At 48.0% G+C, this 23,507-nt stretch overlaps 1 pseudogene; it reads right to left on the bottom strand.

Annotated features, from left to right (window-relative positions):
* Positions 1-9,665: 9,665 nt before the first annotated feature.
* On the bottom strand, positions 9,666-17,667 carry LOC123147055 (RNA-binding protein L-like; annotated as a pseudogene).
* Between the last annotated feature and the right edge of the window lie 5,840 nt (positions 17,668-23,507).

Here is a 23,507-nt window from a genome sequence, read left to right as displayed (position 1 = left end):
ACCAAGACCAGGCGCAACCCGTCTGGAGGTAGGGCCTCGTGAGTCCCCCACTGGCCCACAAGTGCCCAGACACACCTCATCTAGCCCTGAGGCGCAAGCCACGTGGCAGGGCGGGGCTGTACACGCCCCGCGGGCTCTCCGCAGTAGGGAGTCCCCTCCCACGCGCCAGCGACGCACCAGCAATCTCCATGGCGATTTGCGCCCCTCCTCGCGCTAACCTGCAGGAACTTCCTGAGGACTACAGCGGGCGGTACCGCGGATTCTCTCTATTCTCCCATGCAATTCGCTTGCGCATTAAAAGGGGGGCTCCTGAGCATCGCGACTCAGGAGCTCTTACTGGCTCTCCAGCCCACACCCCCTGGCCTTAACCACGGCATCGTGACCTGGCATACCAGCGGCGGCTGAGCTCGCTCGAGGGTCGGGACCTAAGGATGTAGAGAACCTGGATGAGCATGGAGAAGAGGGGGAGGCCCACACGGGCCTAACCTAACTACCCGGCAGCGGCCGACACCCAAGTCTGGCGCAACGCGAGAAACCGGCTCCGGAACGCCAAAGATAAGTCTCGTACCCGGACCGACCCAGCGCTACGGCATAAGATCCTCGCCTTTTCGTTGCCCTGCTGCGGGAATGTCGCCTCCCTTTCCCATCCTCGGGTAGCTGCTTGTGCACTAAATGGTACCTCTTGAGCATCGCGCCTCAGGAGCTCTTGCTGCACCTCGGGCCACTCACCTCCTGGCCTTGACCACGGCATCGCGACCTGGCATACCAGCGACGGCTGCAGCCTGGCTGGGGACCAGGACCTATTAGCGTAGACCACCAAGCTATCGCGGGACTGGAAAGGGTAGACCGAGCCTCAGTAGGACATGCGCTCGTAAATTTTCACAATACGGATAATATCAACAAAAGGCATTACAGACGCTTTACACACCCCCGCGAGGTCCGTTTCGATTCCTTGCAAGGAAGAAAAGGAAGGGAATTCCTAGGAGTTCTATCTACACGCATTGGATGTCGCCGACACCATCATCAATAGTGGGCCACGAGCGGCTGACGCCAACCCCATCCAGATCAACGACGGCGGCGGCCGGACACGGCGGCCTTGCTCTAGGCCCGGCGGGAGCTTGGGGCACGTAGCTGTCATCGCTTGTCTCCGGAGACTCGGCGAGCTCGGGAGAGTCGCTGGACCACCAGGAGTCACCACTGTTGCTGGAGGAGCTGCGGGCGAGGCCAGCGGCAGGCCCGACGCCAGCCGCTGCACCATCCTAGCGACCCCCTTCAGGACAGCACTCCAAGCGGCGGCCTTCCTCGTCGAAGACCTTGAAGAATAGCGTGAAGGCGCCATCATACTCGAAGTGGATGGCGAGGGTGCCTTCCGCGTGGCAGGCTCGGGTGACCTCGCCCTAGCCTCAGGTCATGAAGATCCTCCCGGAGGCGACGGCTTCAACCTCCGTTCCAGTCGCCGGGGCGTCGCAGTCGGCGTGCTGTAGCCAGAGCTCGAGAGGGCCCCTCGGCAGCATCTCGGTAGTGAAGAACTACAGGAAGCGAATCCAAGTGCTCGGAGGCATCGCCGCCCACAGCACGAACTCGTGCGAGGAGTCCGCAACTTGGACCCCTGGGGCGATGGCGTACGCCTCCGCGGCACAGCGGCCACGGCCATGGTGTGGGCGGCGGCGCTCATCTCCCTCCCTCTGGAACCCTCGGCGTGAGCGTACAAGGGCAACGGGTACCCAGGAGGTGGCCTCTCGTACCACGGCCGCGACACTACCGGCCTCACGACCATCTCACGATGATGGGACCTCCTCTTCTTCGGCGGGAGTAGCTCGGGCTCGTTGAGGGGAGTCTTGCCCTTCTCCGCGGCCGAGAACCTCCGTATCGGCGCCATGACTACAACAGCGAGTCATGGAGCGAGGAAGAAGAAGAAGCGGGAGGAGCAAGGAGGAGACGGGTGACGGGGGCTCCGCCCCCACCTCCCATTTATAACCAAGGGGAGGCCAACCACCGGCCTCCATGATCTAAGGTAATAATGATCTTTTTTCTGCATGCAGTAAGGACCCGTCAAGTCGGGCAGTTGCCGAGGCAGCATGGGGAAGCGGAGACGCCCACGTCCAATCAGTTGCCACACGCCAGCCGTGGCCATAGGATGATGGGGCATGCGGCGCTCCGCGCTTGCCCTTTGGCTTCGCCTCGAAGCCAAGCCTGAGGGCGCCTTGGGCCCGGGGGCTACTATCGGCGTTCTGGGAATGGGGTCCCAGACTTGCCTGCCTGCGGCCCGCGGCGTGGCTCCACCAGCGGCCCTGTATGGCCCATCTTCACCAGCAAACATTCAAGAACCTCGCGAGGCGGACAACGCAAGACCTCCTCAGGGGCGGCCTCACCAGGCTGGCTCACGAGGGGCAGAGAGATCAAGGCAAGGAGCACCTCACGAGGTTTCTGTGACGCAAGCCATGACGACTGGCGCCAGGAGGGCGCCAGCGCGCAGTGTCCTCGTTTCCTCTTTGATGCTAAAGGGTCAAGCGCAGACGAGGAGTCCCGAGGCATCAGGCAAAGGTTGCCATATCGATGCAACAAGACCAAGACAAGCAGGACGGCGGGATGGAGGTCACCGTGGAGCCCAAGACGGCGTCACCACCAGAGCCTTTGGCAGGTGAAGACTACTTTTATCAGGATAGCTTGTACTAGTTGTCTCCCTTCGAATTTGGCCGTTGTGGGATCCCTTCCCGCTCAATATTTGGGAAGAGGACCAGGGCCTCTATAAATAGGACTAGCCACCACCATAGGGAGGCATCTCATCTTGGACTAGATCCATTCCACCAAGGCCACCAGACAAGTTCACCAAGCACAAGAACACCTCTCCTCGTGAGGCTATTCTTCCCTTGTACATGTTCATCCCTAGCCAAAGAGGCAATCCACCACACCCCACTGGAGTAGGGTATTACACCACAACGGTGGCCGAACCAGTATAAATCTTCTGTCTCATGTTCTTTGGGTTCGTCGAGCTAGGCTGTGAGATCATAGTATGCGAGCTAGAGAGGGGGAGAGATCTTTGTGCGCACCCCGATGTTCGAACCTCAAGGGTTTTGCCGGAACCCGAAATCCGACACCAACACGATGTGGTAATTTTTTTGGTCGAATTAGGACAAGCTTTGGTGTAAGCTTCTTGCAAACTGGAGCTTCCCTCAAGAAGGCTCATGGTTCCAAGAGGGAACATGTCACCTCGGTGCTAAATTTTGGAATTATTCTGGGCTCGTTTCGCCTTTTTTACACATTAGTTGAGTTTCTGGGCATTTAATATGCATAATTCAAATTTGATCTACAAGCACAGGCTCTAGTGCACCAAAGTTGTTTGAAAAATCACATGTGTGTCCTTGGGTGAATTTCTAGGTCCCATGCAAGAGATGGGAGTGAAATTTAAACATCTGTGCATCGTGGCTCGGCCAAAAAGATTGAGAAACTTGGTTTTTTAATTTCTGTAATTCCAAAACACGCCTGAAAATCATGAAACTTGGCATGGTGTCATGACATGGCACCAACATGCCGTGGTAATTTTTTGGCCGAATTGGGACAAGCTTTGGTGTAAGCTTCTTGCAAACCGGAGCTTCCCTCAAGAAGGCTCGTGGTTCCGAGAGAGAACTGTCACCTCCATGTGCAAAATGACATACGTACACTGTCTTCTCCCACCTTAATTTTTTTTACACAGCCAGATTAGACCAAATAGAAGTACCGTGCTAAATTTTAGAATTATTTCGGGTTTCTTTGGCCTTTTTATACATTAATTGAGTTTAATTCAAATTTGAACTACAAGCACATGCTCCAGTGCACCAAAGTTGTTTGAAAAATCACATGTGTGTCCTTGGGTGAATTTCTAGGTCTCATGCAAGAGATGGGAGTGAAATTCAAACATCTGGGTGTCGTGGCTCGGCTGGAAAGATTGAGAAACTTGGTTTTTTAATTCCATTAATTCCAAAACACGCCTGAAAATCATGAAACTTGGCATGGTCTCATGACATGGCACCAACATGCTGTGGTAATTTTTCTGTCCGATTTGCGAAGGCGCACACATTAACAATCAACAAAGTCATTTTGGAACAAGTGTTGTCACGTTACAAATCGGAAACACCAGTATTATTGAAACCGTGGGCGTTCGACTTACCAATTACGTGCGGCCATGCGCCCCCTTTTTTTATTGGCTAGGAGGTGTCGTGCGGGGTAGCTATTTGAGTACGGGAGGCCTGCGATCAGACCCCTACGCGTGCTCATCGGGAGGAGAGCCCTTTTGACCGCTACCCACCGCGCACCTCCCTCCCAACGTCTCCATTAATGGCGACCGAGCACCTGTTCTACGGCGTGGTTATATGTCTCACTAGACTGAGATTTAAGAGAGAGAAATGAAAATCTGAAAAAGAAAGTTTTACACGGATCTTGATGTAAGATCCGACAGACCTATATAGCATCAACTACGACTTATAGCAAGCATGATGAATAAGGACGATGACATTGGATAATAATTGTCTTACATATTTATAAACATAATTTTAAAAAGCCACATGCGGCAACGCCCGATATACACAAGGGCAAAAGAAGAAGGAAGACAACTAGTCTCCATGGCGGGCGGCGACGAGCTCTTTCTTGTCCTCAAGATGCTAGTTGAGAGCATCCACGGATTCCTCCACCAGCCTTCTGCGCTCGATGCGCAGCATGGCATTCTCGTCCATAAGTTTCTCGACGATGATGTCGGTCCTCTTCAACAAGGCAGTGGTCTGCTCCTGCTGCTCCGCACTTCCGACGATCTTCGCCCTAAGCAGGTCACGCTCGGCCCGGAGCTTCACATTGCTCTCATTTAGTTGTCGGATGACGTCGGTAGACTGTTCAAACGAGGCTTGCAGGTCATCCTGCAACCTCGCCCACCTGAAGATCTGATCCATCTGCCTAAGGACGACGGCACGCATGCGCCTGTAAGAGTCCTCTCCTGCCCGCGAGGCATTTTCCCAAGCCGCCACGGCGCGGGAGGACATCTCTGCCGCATTCACGGTGCGGCGGAACATCTCTTCTGCTTCCGCGGCGCGGCCGAACCAGTCTGCTGATTCGACGGTGCGGCGGGTCCTCCGTGCTGCTTTTGTGGCGCGGCGGGACCTCTCTGCTGCTACGGCCGTGCGGCGGGACATGTTGGCTGCTTTCGCGGCGAGGCGGGACATCTCTCGTGCTCCCGCTTCCAGGCTCGCCTCTCCCTGGTGGCAATCTCTCAACCCAGAACTCACGCTGGCCATGGCGGACGCAAGGGAACGATGATGAATGACTTGTTTGTTTTTGACTTTTTGTGGATGAGGAGTCGAGGAGGAATGTGTAGTCATCTTGGAGTAGTAGTATTTATAATCGTGCAGTAATACGCTTTTAAGTGGGAAACCGTTTAGGTTTTGATCGGTGTGAATAGGTTTGCAATTTGTAATGTGACGGGACGCGGCCTCCTTGTTCTTCTAAAAAAATTGTGATGGGACGCATGCTCAAAATTTACTGACAGTTATAAGTGTGGCATTATTCCCGGAAGGCGTAACGTGGGCACATACGCCTTCTCGGCCGCGTACGTGGCGTTTGCACCATAGGGTGCACCGCAATAGGCAATGGCAGCACCATCGCGCACTCTTCTTTTAATTAGAATGTGTGTGCCCGTCGAGCGCACACACGTTGATCTATCTAACTGTTTCAGTTTGTTGTGGCTAATCAAAAACAGTTCATCCATGTGAAGTGTATGCCATCAATCGCAGACACTTTGATCTGGCTGACCCGTTTCTGTTATGTTGCCTAATCGCAAACAGTTAATCCTTCTGAAGAATATGCCCTCAATCACACACACCTTGATCTGGCTGGTCGTTTCTTTTGTGTTGCCTAATCACAAACAGTTCATCCGAGTGAACCGTGTGTTGTGTATCGCACACGCTTTCATCTGGCTGTCCGTTTCTTTTGTTCCTCCTCATCGCAAACAGTTGATTGAACTGAACCGTATGCCTTTCGTTGCACGTGCAACTAAAACCTGAACCGTGTTTGATGCATCCATCATCGCAAATGTTTTACACATTTCTGACGGCTTTCATACAGCACCGTTTGCGATTATGGCATCACACACAGTTTCTCGAAGGGTCTCTGATCGTAGTGTCGCGTTAGCAGCATCCTGCAATAGTGCCTCTCCGAACTAACAACTTCTACATGTGAGACATGGCTACTACCTCAAGTGAAAACCCTATGTGTGATCAGGTACTTAGAGGGAAGCCACAGAACCATTACATCCAATGGACGAGCTAGCGAGGACGCCAAGTACAAGGACCAAGAGAAGAAGCGGCCAGGAATCTACAGCCATCGGACGACCGAACGCCCGATGCCTAGAGCATCAGCCAGACAGCCCAAGGCGCAGCCAGTGAGGACTCCAGCGGCCAGCCGACAGACAAGTACCAGACGACCGACACACCCTAGCAACCGGACATCAGACCGTCTCCAGAAATCTGATGCCACCAGACCCGAACGGAAACAACAGAAGTCTGAGCCCTTCCGGACGACCGACGTGTCGGACGTCTGAACACGACCGGAAATCCTATAGATGCCCATCCGAGCCAAAACGTAGGAAATCTGACACTTACTAGACGTCCGGACCCCTGTGAGACGCCGGACGACCGGTAACTGTCGGACGTCCGACACTTGTCTGTGCACAGCGTGTTGGGTCGAGGCCCATGTACCCTTTCGCCCCCCCCCCTAGACTATATATACGCCTCCTCCCTCCTATTAGGGTTGGCATTGGTTTAGCTCATATGAGAGATAGAGCTTTGCTCATCCACTTGATACCTACTCCATTGGAGGCCAAGTCCTCCATCTAGGAGAAGATCCCCCCAAGTGGATTTAAGCCCTCCACCTAGGGGAAGATCCATCTTGGACTCAAGACCTCCTCTTGGAGATGAGCTAGCTACTTGTATCTTTCCTTTTTTTGTTCTTGAATCTTTGTGACCTCTTGTGTTCATGGATCTAGCACATGTGTAATCGATTCTTGTGGATTTGAGTGTTTTATCCTCGTTTCCCCTCGTGTTACTCCTTGTGTTCTTCGTGGGATTCCCTCCACATCGTGAAAGATCGGCCTTAGGGTATCCACCCTACATCACAAGTTACGTAGATGTTTCTATTATGTGCGTAGTACATGCCTACCTGGTAATATATCAGTATGAATTTAATATTATCAATGCCATGTTCATAATTTAATTTTGGAACATATTAATCAAAAATTGCTAATTTACTCAACAAGCAGAGTGGAGGAAAGACACACACGAGGACCCAATGGTTGGCAAGGTGATCGATTTGGCGTTGTGGTTGATCGACGATGATGAGTGTTGCCCAACATTATAACAGTGAATGACTCAAAGGGCAACATTAGAGCATCTCCAACAGCCGCCATATAACAGGGCAACTGCTTAAAAACTATTTTTAGGGCATGAAGTAGCAAAAATTGCTCTCCAACAATTGCCTATTTGTATAATCATGTGGTCCCATCTTGAGGCTGCCCAAAAAACCCACCCCTTTTGTATATTTGCATCATGTGTGTGGCTGCCACAAACGCAAAACCGCAGCCCGGTGCTGCCCCACGCATGCTAACCACCACCTAGAAGCCTCCCTCCCCTAGCACACACACACAATCGCTTACCCTCCCGTGCGGCACAGCCGCCGATTCCAGCTGCTCCAGGCCACTGCATAATTGTGTCGCCCCGCCCCACCACAGATCCACTGCCCCCTCCTCTCTTTGACCTCTGGCACCCCCGCAGCTCGTCGCCTCCACCATCACCAAATCTGACCGTCTGCTATCACCAAATCCGATTGCCCCGCCGCAGATCCATCGCCCCCTCCGTCTCTACAGTCGTCGACAGCCCCACAAGCCACCATTGCACCTTTTGTCGATGGTCCTCTGCCACAATGTCGTTGCTCAGTGGGCCGAAGAGCAAGAGCGGCTACCCCGACGTCCGATTGTGGGGCTCCGATCGCTATGCGGCTGGGCTCATGCGCGACGGGCAGCACCATTGGCTCTGCACGTTCAACACGGCGGTGCTCGCTATCCACACCTTCGACATCGCTTATTGAAGGCTAGGTTGGTCGAAGAGGGTTTTGAACTTCTGGAGATTGAAACTCATGAGATAGAGGAGTTCATCGGTCCCCCTGTGGAGATTGTGACCATGGCGGAGAAGAGGGATACTGAGATCGTCCTGGAGCGGTGCGACATCCATCAGAGGGATGAGGCCACTATGGCAAGGCTTGCGGCGAAAAATCTACACCTTTTGGTGCAACAAAAGAAGTCGGTGAAGGAGGTGGAGGACAAGGCTAGACCCTCAATGGTGATCGAGCTCAGGTAAGAGGACGAAGTGAAGAAGGTCGACGAGGAGTCATGGACAAACTTAGTGGAAGTAGTTGTTAGTAGTTGCATGTAGCTTGCAGTACTCGAATATGTTAAGTTTGTATCGGAACTCTGTTTAAATTTGCATGTTTGCAGATCTATGCTTGAATCAAATTTGCAATGATCTAGTCTAGTCTAGTTTCGATGTTTTGGTGCCCTATTATAGAAAGTTCTTGGAGCAGTGTTGCCCTATCATAGAGTTGCTATTGGATCATAAAAAATCCATGTCCTAAAACTTACTTTTTTGCATCCTAAAACTACTTTTGGGTGCCCTATAATAGGGTGGTATTGGAGATGCTCTTACTTTTATTTTTCTCTTGGTTTTGGAGGACGGTAAGATCTTCGACGTGCATCTCTGACCAGACCTTACACGTGAGTAACAAACATCGTCGTAGAAGTATCAGCAAAAAAAAGGAGTAACTGCATGCTACTTTCATTTCCTTCTGGCAAGGTTTTGCTACTTCAACATCTGATTAGCTGGTAATGCTGACGCATCCTCTCCAATCACTACAGCTATTAGTATTCCCTCTATAAAGAAATATAAGAGCATTTACATCACTACTTTAATGATCTAAACACTCTTATACTTTTTCACGAAGGGAGTATTTGACAGGGATCTTCAGGTGACTGAAATACACCACACAGGAGGCCGCAGCAGTTGCGAGTGCGACAACACGGAGCAACGGGCAGAATTAGGACTCTGCGAAGAAATATCACCACACCTAACGATCGTGTATTCAAAGCATCTTTAAAGGTGATATAGATGTAAAAGTAACTAACTTATACATCTTCAAGACCCAAAACCTACCTCCAACAGATGATGTAGATGCAAAAAAAATTACATCACCTACTCGAAGAGATGTAAAATACAACACCTGGATATGGAAATTTGCATCTCTACCTCCACGTGATGTAAAACAGTCGGTCACGCGCCAACCGCCCAACTGGCTTCATTTCACTTTTGCCTACCCCTCCCCCTCCCCACCCCCGTCCGCCCGACAGCTGCCCGCCACTGCCACCCGCCCATCCATCTCCGACCCCGCCCTCCTGCCTCGCTGCCAATTTGATTCGGAGATTCCCCGGAGCTCCAGCTGTTGTGATGATGTCAACGGCGTAGTCATGGACGCGTTGGCGCTTCTGGTAACCACGACCCGTTGCCGGAGCTAGGGGAGCCGCGCGACGCCGCCTACCTGCGTGTGGAGTCGCCTTGCTACGAGACTTGATGAACTTCAGAAAGACTGGAGTACTGGAAATGGAATGGCGAAAGAACATCCTTTTTCATTATTTGCTTGATGTATTGTGCAAGAACTTTATTGTATTTCTGTTGCATTCGATGTTGTGGATTTAATGAATTATGTAATTATTTGATATTGTGGACAAGCAAAAAAAATATGTTTTAATTCGATATGTTTTTATTTTAAATTGTGCAACTATATAGTGGTTCTGTGCCAGCGGTTTTTTACATCTTCAATATGCATCATCTATTGGAGTTCAACTTTTACATCACCAATACACACATCATATGTTCAAGTTGCCTCTTTTTTGGAAATGTAAGATGCACTTTTTGATAATGTAAATTATACAACACCTAATTTTACAACTCCAAATTTGCATCATCTATTGAAGATGCTCTAACAAATATAGACAAAGGAGCTACTCGTTCTAGAAGATAACTCAATCTGGAGTTGTTTCCACAGACTATGGATCTTCATTTCCGTAGGTAGTGTATATATATCTAAAGACCAAGTCCTCCCACAAAAGATGTAAATAGCCAATAGAAGACATGACAAGTAATATAACAGCAAGTAAAGGCAGCAATAAACCACAAGTCACATCAGACGCTCTATTGCTCTAGCAGCATCTCACCCAAATGGTTCGACAGAAATAGCTGGAACTCACTGAAAAGAAACGCAGCTGGGATTCAGATTCTGAGCGTGCACGTACATACCGGAGCATTTGCACACACAAGTGTTAATAGGACTAGCAGGAGCTAACGTAATTCTGTAAAATGGAATGGATTCATGTTCATGGTACCCAAAACGTAGTAGATCATGGTAAAATGGAACACTACCATATAGTACAAGAGATCTTATCGCCTATTAGGAGTCTGACTCTGAGAAAGCGTGTCTTCGCCAAGGTTCACGATTTAGTTCTTCAACCTGGCTACTCAATTACTCCATTCCTAAATACTCCCTTTGTAAAGAAATATAAAAGCATTTAGATCACTAGAAACGCTCTTATATTTCTTTACGGAGGGAGTATAAGTCTTTTTAGAGATTTCAATAAGGACTACATACGAATGTATATAGACATATTTTAGAGTTTAGATCCACTCATTTTGCTCCGTATGTAGTCCGCATTGAAATCTCTACAAAGACTTATATTTAGGAACGCAGGGAGTATTTATGAGCCAATTGTGTGCAGTGGTAATTCTGCAAGCCGCTTCATCATACCAATACAAGAGATGGATTTATTTTTCCTTAATATAGTCGATTCTTTTAATAAACCAAAAAATGTTTTGGTATTTATATCCCATCCATGCCAAACAAACAAAAAAATCTACCATTCAAGCCGCATATGCTGATGTAACAGGATGGTGTCAATATAACATGACTGTCCTACGTCAGACGGCATCTACAATTAACGAAGATTTTACCAGTTCCTGCTGCGGCTGTTGTGCTACTTGTGGTGGATAGTTTGGGTAGCCAGCATATGTCCCATACCCATACATGTTAGGGTCCTGAGGGGGAGTAGCATATCCATAAGCCCTGTAGCCTTGTCCGTAGCCATAGTAGCCAGCATTAGCAGTAGCACCACCCCACTGGTTGAAGTCCTGTTGGGACTGAAAATGTATAGCTTCAGTTGGTTGGAGGGGTAATGAAAGCAAGTCCAATATGTGAGAGATGAAATCACCTGAACTTGTTTGTTTGAAGGGCTCCGACCCCATGAAAGTCTCACATTCTGCCCTCCAATCATGGTACCTTGCAGCATTAGCAGGGCTTACTCTGCAGAGGATCTGAATTTTACAGTAACAGACTGCTTAGAATTTAAATGAATAAAATGATTGGTACCACGAAACTAGGGTAAAATAGTGAACCTGCTAGCATATTGAACAAAACCACATCTTTTGCCAACAGGTATCTTAACATGGACGACTTCTCCATATGGAGTGAAAAGTTGTTTTAACACATCCTCAGTGGCGTTGGGGTCAAGGCCACCAACAAATATCTGCATTCACCAAAGATAGATGATCTATCAAACATAACCAATCAGCAGGCTAGTTGCTTCCATTCAAGGAAACAGAACAAAGAACGCACAGTGGAATTGCTAGGATCATTGTCAGTCTGAACCCCCTGAGAACTTGGTACTGTAAATAAACACAAATAAAGATATACTACCAGACTTGAGGGATATTGAACTGAAAAACAAATATATGAATAATTATGCCCTGCAGGTTACTAAATTTTTAATTGACTTGAATAGGAATGCTTGGTAAATGCAATTGTTCATACAAAAGCCATGTCACGCTTCACACATTCTAGCTAGCAATAACTAGGTCATTATATACCGCAGTATCAAGCATAATGAATTACAACTTCATTAAATACTCCCTCCGTCCCATAATATAAGAATGTTTTTGACACTATGTGGTGTCAAAACGTTCTTATATTATGGGACGGAGGGAGTAATATGTAGGGGAAAAGGGCAAATCAGGCGTATCACATATCATTGTGCATCAAATCCTCAGAAACTACACCGAACATCAGAACAAAATAACACTGCAAGATTGCAATGACGAAAGTGTAATCCTTGTAGATAGTGTATATCATTCTTCAGTCCTTGGACAACTATTCAACGGCCAAAAGAACTAATAATGAGAAGACGGATAATAAACTATTAACATAAATTTCAGAGTTTGCTTTTGAAAATTAATCAGGCCAACTTGAGGACTACACAAGTAAAATAATTAATGATATGTTAAAATGCCTGCTGATCAATGCAATCAATGGAACTTGCAGGACCCCAAACAATTGCAAACCTAGCTTGCAGGAGCCTCCAAAAAAGATGCCGATGGAGCACGGGATGGCGATTTTGCTAGACCCACTTTGTCAACAAAAATTGCCATACGAACAGTTATTATGGCAAATCGGGCTAATATGGCGACTCTACTAGAGTTGCTCTTAAACCAATATATGTCCAAAAAATGAAGTTGTTCATGAAGCTAATCAAGTCATTATTAGTGCTCAAAATATCTCAACAAGCTTTGAACCTCAAATCCAGAAAGACAAATAGGACAGCTGAGTGTTTGCAACATCAGGACCCAGAATAAGCTGATTAGCAAATAAACAGACACCAGAACTCAACAACTAGCTGTGACGCCAAATCTCAATTTGACAAAGCTAACTAATACAGTTGCAAGGAAATAGAATCACAAGGTGCAAACAATCGGCTAACAAACTAAACAACCAGGCAAAGGATGTGTGGCATATAAAAATGTCACAGCTCCAAACATTTCATTATGTGTAGCATATAGAAATGTCACAACTCCAAAAATTACGTTATGTGTGTGTGTGTGCTTTTATCATATACGATTTCTTGGATGAACTTAGCACAAAGAGCCTCCAGGTACAAAAGGTTCTAACCATTCCTAAGAAATCTGTACAGAAATGTAGGGAAAGGCTGCGTACTATAGACCCAAAGTGGTCGGACCCTTCCCTGGACCCTGCGCAAGCGGGAGCTACATGCACCAGGTTGCCCTTAAACCCATGTTGGGACTACTAAATCCCATAACTGTTTTACAAGACATTACACTATACATGTTCTGCCACAGATCCTACGACCGGTGAAGGTTGTGAACTTCAAGAGACAGCTTTAATTCAAGATACAGGAAGAAATAAAACGAGTATGTGGAAGGAACCAAACTGGAAAGGAAGTACTGGATACCAACCGAACCAGGTTCAAATTTAGGACATAAACGATTAACACTGACCTAACAGAGGCCACACATTACACAAGATAGGTAATGCTGTTCATGTCAGTCGTAGAGAGCCTGTTGGTATCCTGCTTCGAGACAATGGGAGTTTTATGAGTATACCTCAGAATCCTAATGTATTATTAAATGATCCGAATTCACGAAGGAAATGTTGTGGATCGACAAACTTATTGCTCAAGCCAAGCTTCAATACATTTTCAACTAGTAATAAAGGAAACTGAACCACAGAAGGCTAATACAACAAGTAACTGCAAGGACAACTAAGGACAAAATGAACACATAAAATCAATTACAAGTCAAATGCAAATGTAATAATCTTTAAAACGCAGCTAAAACAAATTAAATCTAGCCAACTAGGATTTAGTGCTTACCTTTCTCTTGAACTCCAGTTGCTTTTTGCTTATTTGCAGCTGGTCCAATACGCATGGGCCTCGAAGAACAGAGCATCCCATTCATTTCAGTCATTGCACGAGTTTGCTCTGTAGGATCACCAAATTTCACAAAGCCATAGCCCTTTGGGCGCATTGTCAGTTTATCCATTACAACTTTTGCACCCTTAACCGAGGGGTACTGTACCCTAAATGTCTCTTGCAATACGTAGTCTGTGACATCAGCAGCCAAATCACCAACAAATATTGTGTAATCGGCGCCATCATCACGTTTTTCACCAGCAGTCGCCCAGTTCAATCTGTATGCCATCTCAACATTTGGCATCATTGCCCCGTTGAATGTCTGAAGAACTCTTTCAGCGCCAGCATGGCTTGTGAATTCAATGAAGCCATAACCTTGAAGTTGTCCAGTCTGCTTGTCACGAATCAGCTTCACAGATTGCACCTATACAAATTAAAGAGGACAATACGAAAGATCAATATACTGTGTGTAAACGATAGACACAAACTGAGAGTATAATTTGTAGAACACATGATGATAAATAATCACAAATCTGAATCAGCCAACCAGTTACAACATCAATCAACCAGTTACAATAGAAAAGCAACTCAGTTTCGCAAAATACCTTGGCCGCAGTCATTCCTATAATGTTGTTTCAGTTTATACTGTGAAACAGATAAGCGTAAGAACCAATAACAGAACCAAGGAAAAAAAACTGAGCCTGATCGCATGGCTCAAGTTGCTTTTCAGAAAGTATAAACAATTAGCTGAAGAATAACAGTAGTTTGGAGACCAGACACAACGTGTATTACATCAATCACGGATACGTATTCGTGTTTGCATCAAGCGTCACCCACGGCCCCACGAAAAATCACAGGCAAATCCACATCGACATATATTGAACCAATTATACAGAGGATTCTGAGGAGATGGCACCGGAGAGCGAGAGGCGCATACCTCGCCGGTGCTCGCGAAGCAATTGTAGACGTAGTTCTCGTCCATCCAGTACTGCAGGTCCCCTATCCAGAGTGTCCTGACCTCGTTGGGCCCAGCGGGCGCCTGCGTCGGGGCAGCCGGCCGGCCGTAGTACGCGGCCTGCTGGGGCGGCAGCGGCTGGCCCCACATCTGCGGGGGCAGGAGCGGGGGCGCCGGCGCGCAGAGCTGGTGCGGCGGCATGGGCGGTGGGATGGCGCCCCACTGCGGCGGGGCGACGCCGGGCTGCGGCTGGGGCATCATGGCGGCTGGGACGATGAACCCTGGCGCGGAGAGGGGGCAGGAAGAGATTGGGATGTGTGCGCGTGAGGGCCAACGCGAGATATTATGGGGTTGTTTGGATACGGCGATTGGTTTTTGTAAAGTTCTGTTTGGTTACGGTAACAAATGCGAGGATAACGAAAGATTGGTTTCTGCAAAACGAAAAACTGAGTTTTAGGAACAGTTTTTTTAACAAAATATCAGCTTTATTTATTGAAAAAAAAATGTTTACATAGTCAATAAGAAAACAACTAGTACATATGCCCGTGCGTTGCAACGGATGAATAATTTTTTTAGTTACAGATTGGTATTTTTTTAAGCAACCATATATTTCATTAGACAATCTGTTCACAAAGATTACACATATGATCACCATACGAGACAAACATGCTTGTCAAGCAACTTTGCACAAAGAATTTCATAAGAAGTAAAGTTAATATTCCATCCTTGAAAAAACGTGTGCCTCGCCGAAACGTAGTCCACAAACCTCCTTTGTCGTCACATTAAGAGCAATATCAAGCATAGCTAAAATAATAAGAGCAATACCAGCGCTCTCCTGTTTGTCGTTTGTGCCATTCGTCTGCCTCGTCTTCTCCTTCTCTAGTTGTCATAAACAAAATAAATATCTCTTGGGAAAAAAATAAACTACATTTAAAAATCTAACATATGGGCAAGGCCTATATTTCCAGGTGCATACTTTTTTCTAACACACAATAAAAATCCACAGTGGGAACCACTCTATTACCATTAGTGGTCATAAGCTAGTTTGCATCCATAATATCCTCCAAAAATAAAAAGGCATAAGCAACGAAACACACAAAAGAACACTTCCTTATTTCTTTATGAATTATGATTAGCAACTTGACTCCATTTGACAATAAAAATTAACTTTGTTTCTTTCCGACCATTAAAACTGAGTAGGGCCACAATTTCCTACTGGAAAGAAGAAACTTGGCATCCAAAAAATAGCACTTTGTACAATGTTTTAGTAATATAGCTCAATGCAAGCCATGGTTCAGATTTCTGCTCAAAATTCAAATAGAAACATTGAAGTTTAATTTACACTACATCACAGCAGCTTCCAATTCAAAGTGAGTCGAGTGACAATTGTTTGTTGTTAAAAATACTCTAAATCCTCAGCTCTAAAATACATCGCACTGCATACTCATGGCTACGTGTAGGCCTACATTTACCTCGTCTTTCTCTGCGGCAGCTACAGCCATCCAGTCCTCCTTCTACTGCTTCTTCTCTTGTCCCTGTACAATTTCTTCTCTTCTACTTCCTTCTGGACTGGTCCTTGCCTGGCTCCAATGCAGCAGCATCGGAGGACAGAGAAAGCAGGTAGGTGTAGAAGAAGTTTCTTCCATCACAAAGTACATGAACCACATACCCTGGTTGACTGAGAAAATATGACATCACATAGCAATCAACAGCGGTACAACACTACCCCTCTCTGTATGAAATCAGAGAGCAATAAATCTCTCTCAGTATAAAATGGAAGGATGTATATCTCTCTCTGTATAATGTCACAAAGTAATCACTTCTCTCCCTCTCTATAAAATCGAAGCATCATTTGAGTACTTGTGAGTTACGGTAGCAACAACAAAAATAGCAGCAACATATGTGCATGTATCAAACAGCTTGCCATGTCTATGAGCAAGCAGCAACAATAGCAAAATTTAGCTAGCAGCAGCAATAACAGAATTCAGCTACCAGCCATCATCCATCCCATCCCAACACCATCATAACACTCATCTCACTATGCTTGCAGCCCTCACACCTGAATTTGATCTGCCTACACAACAAATCCAAGAGCTCACTTGATTAGGACGGCAATGGTGGAACCGAGCAGATCGGTCGGTGCTAACAGCTCCACCACCACCATTGCCGTGAGGAAGAAGAAGCTAACGGCAACATCACCAGCCACCCCCAAGCAGGACAAGGAGAAGCCGGCAGATCAAGGCGGCGAGAATCAGCAGAGCAGCCATGTCGCCGCAGGGGCCGCTGCTGCAGCTATGGAGAGCCCTTCATACAGGCTAGCTCTCAGGAGCCTCTTCTCCTGTCGGAATTGCCACGCGCAGCGCGCCGCCCCGCCGCAGCCAGCGCCGGCGCTGGCAGATGACATGGCCAGGAGGTGCAAGAAGAAGTCCAGGAAGCAGACGCAAGTCGGCTGCTCCGCCTCCATCTACAAGCTCTGTGACGCCAGCCCGTGGTGGGTCACGCTGCACCGCGCGCCTGCCGAGGATGAGCTGCCCTCTGGCTCCGCAACTGGAGCCGGCGAGCCGTGCAAGCGTCGGGCGTCCGTGAGCGGTGCCGGCGAGCGGCGGGTGAAGAAGCTCCTGCAACAGCCGCAGGAGGGGCAGAGTGAGGCGGGGGGCGCCATGGTGGTGGGCTCGTCGTCGAGGCACTGCATTGGGGTCGTCCACTGCATCCTCGTCCTCATCGACAGCGGGCGGCGGCGGGTCGTCGTTGCGGCTTGCGGAGGTTGTCGGGGTGCGAGGATGGACACCACAAAGGGATGGGGGCACGGCGATTGAGGGATGGGGGCGCGGCGGCGAGCAGAGGGACGGTGGCGCAGCCGCGGAGGAAGGTTTTTTTTTAGAACTCGGAGGAAGGGATAAGGTGCTTTATTGCCTGGCGAACCGAATAGATCAGGCTGAGGCCCAGCCAGTTGTCGGGCGCACCGGGGGAGCAGGCTAGGTGGTCGCTGTGAATGTGGCCCAAGCGGGAGTCTAGAAGCGTTATTTCAGCCGAACGTTTTTGTTTCTTCAGCTGAAAGTTTTCTACTGTATAATTTTATTAGTATCACCTCGAATATTGCTTTAAATTCAAACTGAAAGCGTAAAATCACGCAAAGAAGCGTATTGTAACGGTGAACCACGGAGTCAATCCGTGCTTTATTATTATTAGGGAAAGATAAGAAAAGATACAATATCATTCATGGTTTCTCAAACCAATCCCTTGTCACAGAAAAGTTAGCTAACACCTTATTTGTTTCTCTATTACAATTTTCAAACCTAATAAGAGAAAAAACAAACGCCATAACACTGTTGGGGAACGTAGCAGAATTTTAAAATTTTCTACGCATCACCAAGATCAATCTATGAAGTCATCTAGCAACGAGGGAGAGGGGAGTGCATCTACATACCCTTGTAGATCGAGCGCGGAAGCGTTCAAGAGAACGGGGTTGATGGAGTCGTACTCGTCGTGATCCAAATCACCGATGACCTAGCGCCGAACGGACGGCACCTCCGCGTTCAACACACGTACGGTTGGGAAGACGTCTCCTCCAACTTAATCCAGCAAGGGGGAAGGAGAGGTTGATGAAGATCCAGTAGCACGACGGCATGGTGGTGGAAGCAACGGTGATCTCGGCAGGGCTTCGCCAAGCTCAGGGAGAGGGAGGAGTGTCACGGGAGGGAGAGGGAGGCGCCAGGGGCTAGGGTGCGGCTGCCCTCCCTCTCTCCCACTATATATAGGGTCCCTAGGGGGCGCCGGCCCTAGGAGATCCAATCTCCAAGGGGGGCGGCGGCCAAGGGGTTGGCTTGCCCCCCAAGCCAAGTGGGGCGCCCCCCACCCCTAGGGTTTCCAACCCTAGGCGCAGGGGGGGCCCAAGGGGGGCGCACCAGCCCACTAGGGGCTGGTTCCCCTCCCACTTCAGCCCATGGGCCCTCCGGGATAGGTGGCCCCACCCGGTGGACCCCCGGGACCCTTCCGGTGGTTCCGGTACAATACCGATTACCCCCGAAACTTTCCCGATGGCCGAAACTTGACTTCCTATATATAAATCTTCACCTCCGGACCATTCCGGAACTCCTCGTGACGTCCGAGATCTCATCCGGGACTCCGAACAATTTTCGGGTTATCGCATACTAATATCTCAACAACCCTAGCGTCACTGAACCTTAAGTGTGTAGACCCTACGGGTTCGGGAGACACGCAGACATGACCGAGACGACTCTCCGGTCAATAACCAACAGCGGGATCTGGATACCCATGTTGGCTCCCACATGCTCCTCGATGATCTCATCGGATGAACCACGATGTCGAGGATTCAATCAATCCGTATACAATTCCCTTTGTCAATCGGTACGTTACTTGCCCGAGACTCGATCGTCGGTATCCCAATACCTCGTTCAATCTCGTTACCGGCAAGTCACTTTACTCGTGTCGTAATGCATGATCCCGTGATCAACCACTTGGTCACATTGAGCTCATTATGATGATGCATTACCGAGTGGGCCCAGAGATACCTCTCCGTCATACGGAGTGATAAATCCCAGTCTCGATTCGTGCCAACCCAACAGACACTTTCGGAGATACCTGTAGTGTACCTTTATAGTCACCCAGTTACGTTGTGACGTTTGGCACACCCAAAGCACTCCTACGGTATCCGGGAGTTGCACAATCTCATGGTCTAAGGAAATGATACTTGACATTCGGAAAAGCTATAGCAAACGAACTACACGATCTTTGAGCTATGCTTAGGATTGGATCTTGTCCATCACATCATTCTCCTAATGATGTGATCCCGTTATCAATGACATCCAATGTCCATAGTCAGGAAACCATGACTATCTTTTGATCAACGAGCTAGTCAACTAGAGGCTCACTAGGGACGTTTTGTGGTCTATGTATTCACACATGTATTACGATTTCCGGATAACACAATTATAGCATGAACAATTGTGACGCCCCGAGACCGATGTGCCACGTGTATTCCTGTTATTCGCTGTTGTTGCCTTGTCATTCGCTTGCGTGTTGCATCTTGTCATATCATCATGTGCATTGCATCATCATGTTTTCAAAACTTGCATCTGTCCCGGCCTCCTCGTTCTCTCTGTTGTCCGTTCTGAGCCCAGACACACTTGCACGCGCCCGCGACATGTCCGAAATATTATTTTATAAGTGGCCGGAAAATGTTCTCGGAATGGGTTGAAAGTTGGCGTGTGGTCTTATTATAGTGTAGATAGACCTCCTGTCAAGTTTCACCGCATTCGGAGTTCGTTTGTTAGCCCAACCGTTAAGCTATAGCGGCATTATAGCCGGTCTTTTCGTCGGACGTTTTCGGTCTTCGGAAACAGATGTCGGGCTCTCTCTCTCTTCTCCCCCTCATAGTCTCGCCACGGCCCACCTAGTCCATCCTCTTTCCCCTCTTCGCTTCCGGAGTTGTCCGATGCGATCGCACGGCCCGAAACCCTCTCTGCTCAGTGCATCAAACCCCCCCTCGCGCGCGCGTCCGAAAAGCTGTCCCGGACCCGACCCGAGCAGTCGTCACCGTTGTGTCCGGCTCATCCCCAAACGTCTACAAAACATCACCGTTTTCTTATTTGGACTTCCTAGTGTTTTATTCTTAACCGCTCGATTTTAATTGGAGGGACGGATTAGCCCCTAAACTTCCCTCTTTTCCATATATATAGTCCACTCCTAGACTATTTTGGACAAACCCTAAAATCTAGGGACCTTGTCCCATCCATCCCATCCCCACGCCGCCGCCACTCTCCTTGTTATCAGCGTCGAACCTGAAGGAAATATGCCCTAGAGGCAATAATAAAGTTATTATTTATTTCCTTATATCATGATAAATGTTTATTATTCATGCTAGAATTGTATTAACCGGAAACATAATACATGTGTGAATACATAGACAAACAGAGTGTCACTAGTATGCCTCTACTTGACTAGCTCGTTAATCAAAGATGGTTATGTTTCCTAACCATGAACAAAGAGTTGTTATTTGATTAACGAGGTCACATCATTAGTTGAATGATCTGATTGACATGACCCATTCCATTAGCTTAGCACCCGATCGTTTAGTATGTTGTTATTGCTTTTCTTCATGACATATACATGTTCCTATAACTATGAGATTATGCAACTCCCGTTTACCGGAGGAACACTTTGTGTGCTACCGAACGTCACAACGTAAAAGGGTGATTATAAAGGAGCTCTACAGGTGTCTCCAAAGGTAGATGTTGGGTTGGCGTATTTCGAGATTAGGATTTGTCACTCCGATTGTCGGAGAGGTATCTCTAGGGCCCTCTCGGTAAAGCACATCACATAAGCCTTGCAAGCATTGCAACTAATGAGTTGGTTGCGGGATGATGTATTACAGAACGAGTAAAGAGACTTGCCGGTAACGAGATTGAACTAGGTATTGGATACCGACGATCGAATCTCGGGCAAGTAGCATACCGATGACAAAGGGAACAACGTATGTTGTTATGCGGTCTGACTGATAAAGATATTCGTAGAATATGTAGGAGCCAATATGGGCATCCAGGTCCCGCTATTGGTTATTGACCGGAGAAGTGTCTCAGTCATGTCTACATTGTTCTCGAACCGTAGGGTCCGCACGCTTAACGTTACGATGACAGCTATTATGAGTTTATGCATTTTGATGTACCGAAGGTTGTTCGGAGTCCCGGATGTGATCACGGACATGACGAGGAGTCTCGAAATGGTCGAGACATAAAGATTGATATATTGGAAGCCTATATTTGGATATCGGAAGTGTTCCGGGTGAAATCGGGATTTTACCGGAGTACCGGGAGGTTACCGGAACCCCCTGGGAGCCATATGGGCCTTCATGGGCCTTAGTGGAAAGGAGAAAGGGGCAGCCCAAGGTGGCCGCGCACCTCCCCCCTCCCCTAGTCCTATTAGGACTAGGAGAGGTGGCCGGCCCCCCTCTCTCTCTTTCCCCCCTTGAGGATTCCTATTCCAACTAGGATTGGGGGGGGGGGGAATCCTACTCCCAGAGGGAGTAGGACTCCTCCTGGCGCGCCCCAAGGCTGGCCGCACCTCTCCCCCCTAGCTCCTTTATATACAGGGGCAGGGGGCACCTCTAGACACACAATTGATCCCCATGATCGTTCCATAGCCGTGTGCGGTGCCCCCTGCCACCATATTCCACCTCGATCATATTGTAGCGGTGCTTAGGCGAAGCCCTGCGACGGTAGAACATCAAGATCGTCACCACGCCATCGTGCTGACGGAACTCTTCCCCGACGCTTTGCTGGATCGGAGCCCGGGGATCGTCATTGAGTTGTACGTGTGCTAAGAACTCGGAGGTGCCGGAGTAACGGTGCTTGGATCGGTCGGATCGGGAAAACGTACGACTACTTCCTCTATGTTGTGTGATCACTTCCGCAGTCGGTCTGCGTTGGTACATAGACAACACTCTCCCCTCTCGTTGTTGTGCATCACCATGATCTTGCGTGTGCGTAGGAATTTTTTTGAAATTACTACGTTCCCCAACAGTGGTATCAGAGCCTAGGTTTTATATGTTGATGTTATATGCACGAGTAGAACACAAGTGAGTTGTGGACGATATAAGTCATACTGCCTACCAGCATGTCATACTTTGGTTCGGCGGTATTGTTGGATGAAGCGGCCCGGACCGACATTACGCGTACGCTTACGCGAGACCAGTTCTCCCGACGTGCTTTGCACATAGGTGGCTTGCAGGTGACAGTTTCTCCAACTTTAGTTGAACCGAGTGTGGCTACGCCTGGTCCTTGCGAAGGTTAAAACGGAGTCAAATTGACAAACTATCGTTGTGGTTTTGATGCGTAGGTAAGATTGGTTCTTTCTTAAGCCCGTAGCAGCCACGTAAAACTTGCAACAACAAAGTAGAGGACGTCTAACTTGTTTTTGCAGGGCATGTTGTGATGTGATATGGTCAAAACGTGATGAGATATAAGTTGTTGTATGAGATGATCATGTTTTGTTGAAGTTATCGGCAACTGGCAAAAGCCTTATGGTTGTCTCTTTATTGCATAAGATGCAAGCGCCAAATAATTGCTTTACTTTATCGCTATGCGATAGCAATAGTTGCAAGAGCAATAGTTGGCGAGACGACCATGTGACGACATATTGATATAGATCAAGATGATGGAGATCATGGTGTCATGCCGGTGACGATGGAAATCATGACGATGCTTTGGAGATGGAGATCAAAGGCACAAGATGATGATGGCCATATCATGTCACATATTTTGATTGCATATGATGTTTATCTTTTATACATCTTATTTTTGCTTTGATTGACGGTAGCATTATAAGATGATCTCTCACTAATTATCAAGAAGTGTTCTCCCTGAGTATGCACCGTTGCCAAAGTTCGTCGTGCCCAGACACCACGTGATGATCGGGTGTGATAAGCTCTACGTCCATCTACAACGGGTGCAAGCCAGTTTTGCACACGCAGAATACTCGGGTTAAACTTGACGAGCCTAGCATATGCAGATATGGCCTCAGAACACGGAGACCGAAAGGTCGAGCGTGAATCATATAGTAGATATGATCAACATAACGATGTTCACCATTGAAAACTACTCCATTTCACGTGATGATCGGTTATGGTTTAGTTGATTTGGATCACGTGATCACTTAGAGGATTAGAGGGATGTCTATCTAAGTGGGAGTTCTTTAAGTAATTTGATTAATTGAACTTAA

The sequence above is a fragment of the Triticum aestivum genome, chromosome 7A (genome assembly GCF_018294505.1).
Source record: "Triticum aestivum cultivar Chinese Spring chromosome 7A, IWGSC CS RefSeq v2.1, whole genome shotgun sequence".
In the NCBI taxonomy this organism is placed as follows: domain Eukaryota; kingdom Viridiplantae; phylum Streptophyta; class Magnoliopsida; order Poales; family Poaceae; genus Triticum; species Triticum aestivum.
Note: the sequence above shows the minus strand (reverse complement) of the source record. Positions and strands in the feature narration are given on the sequence as shown.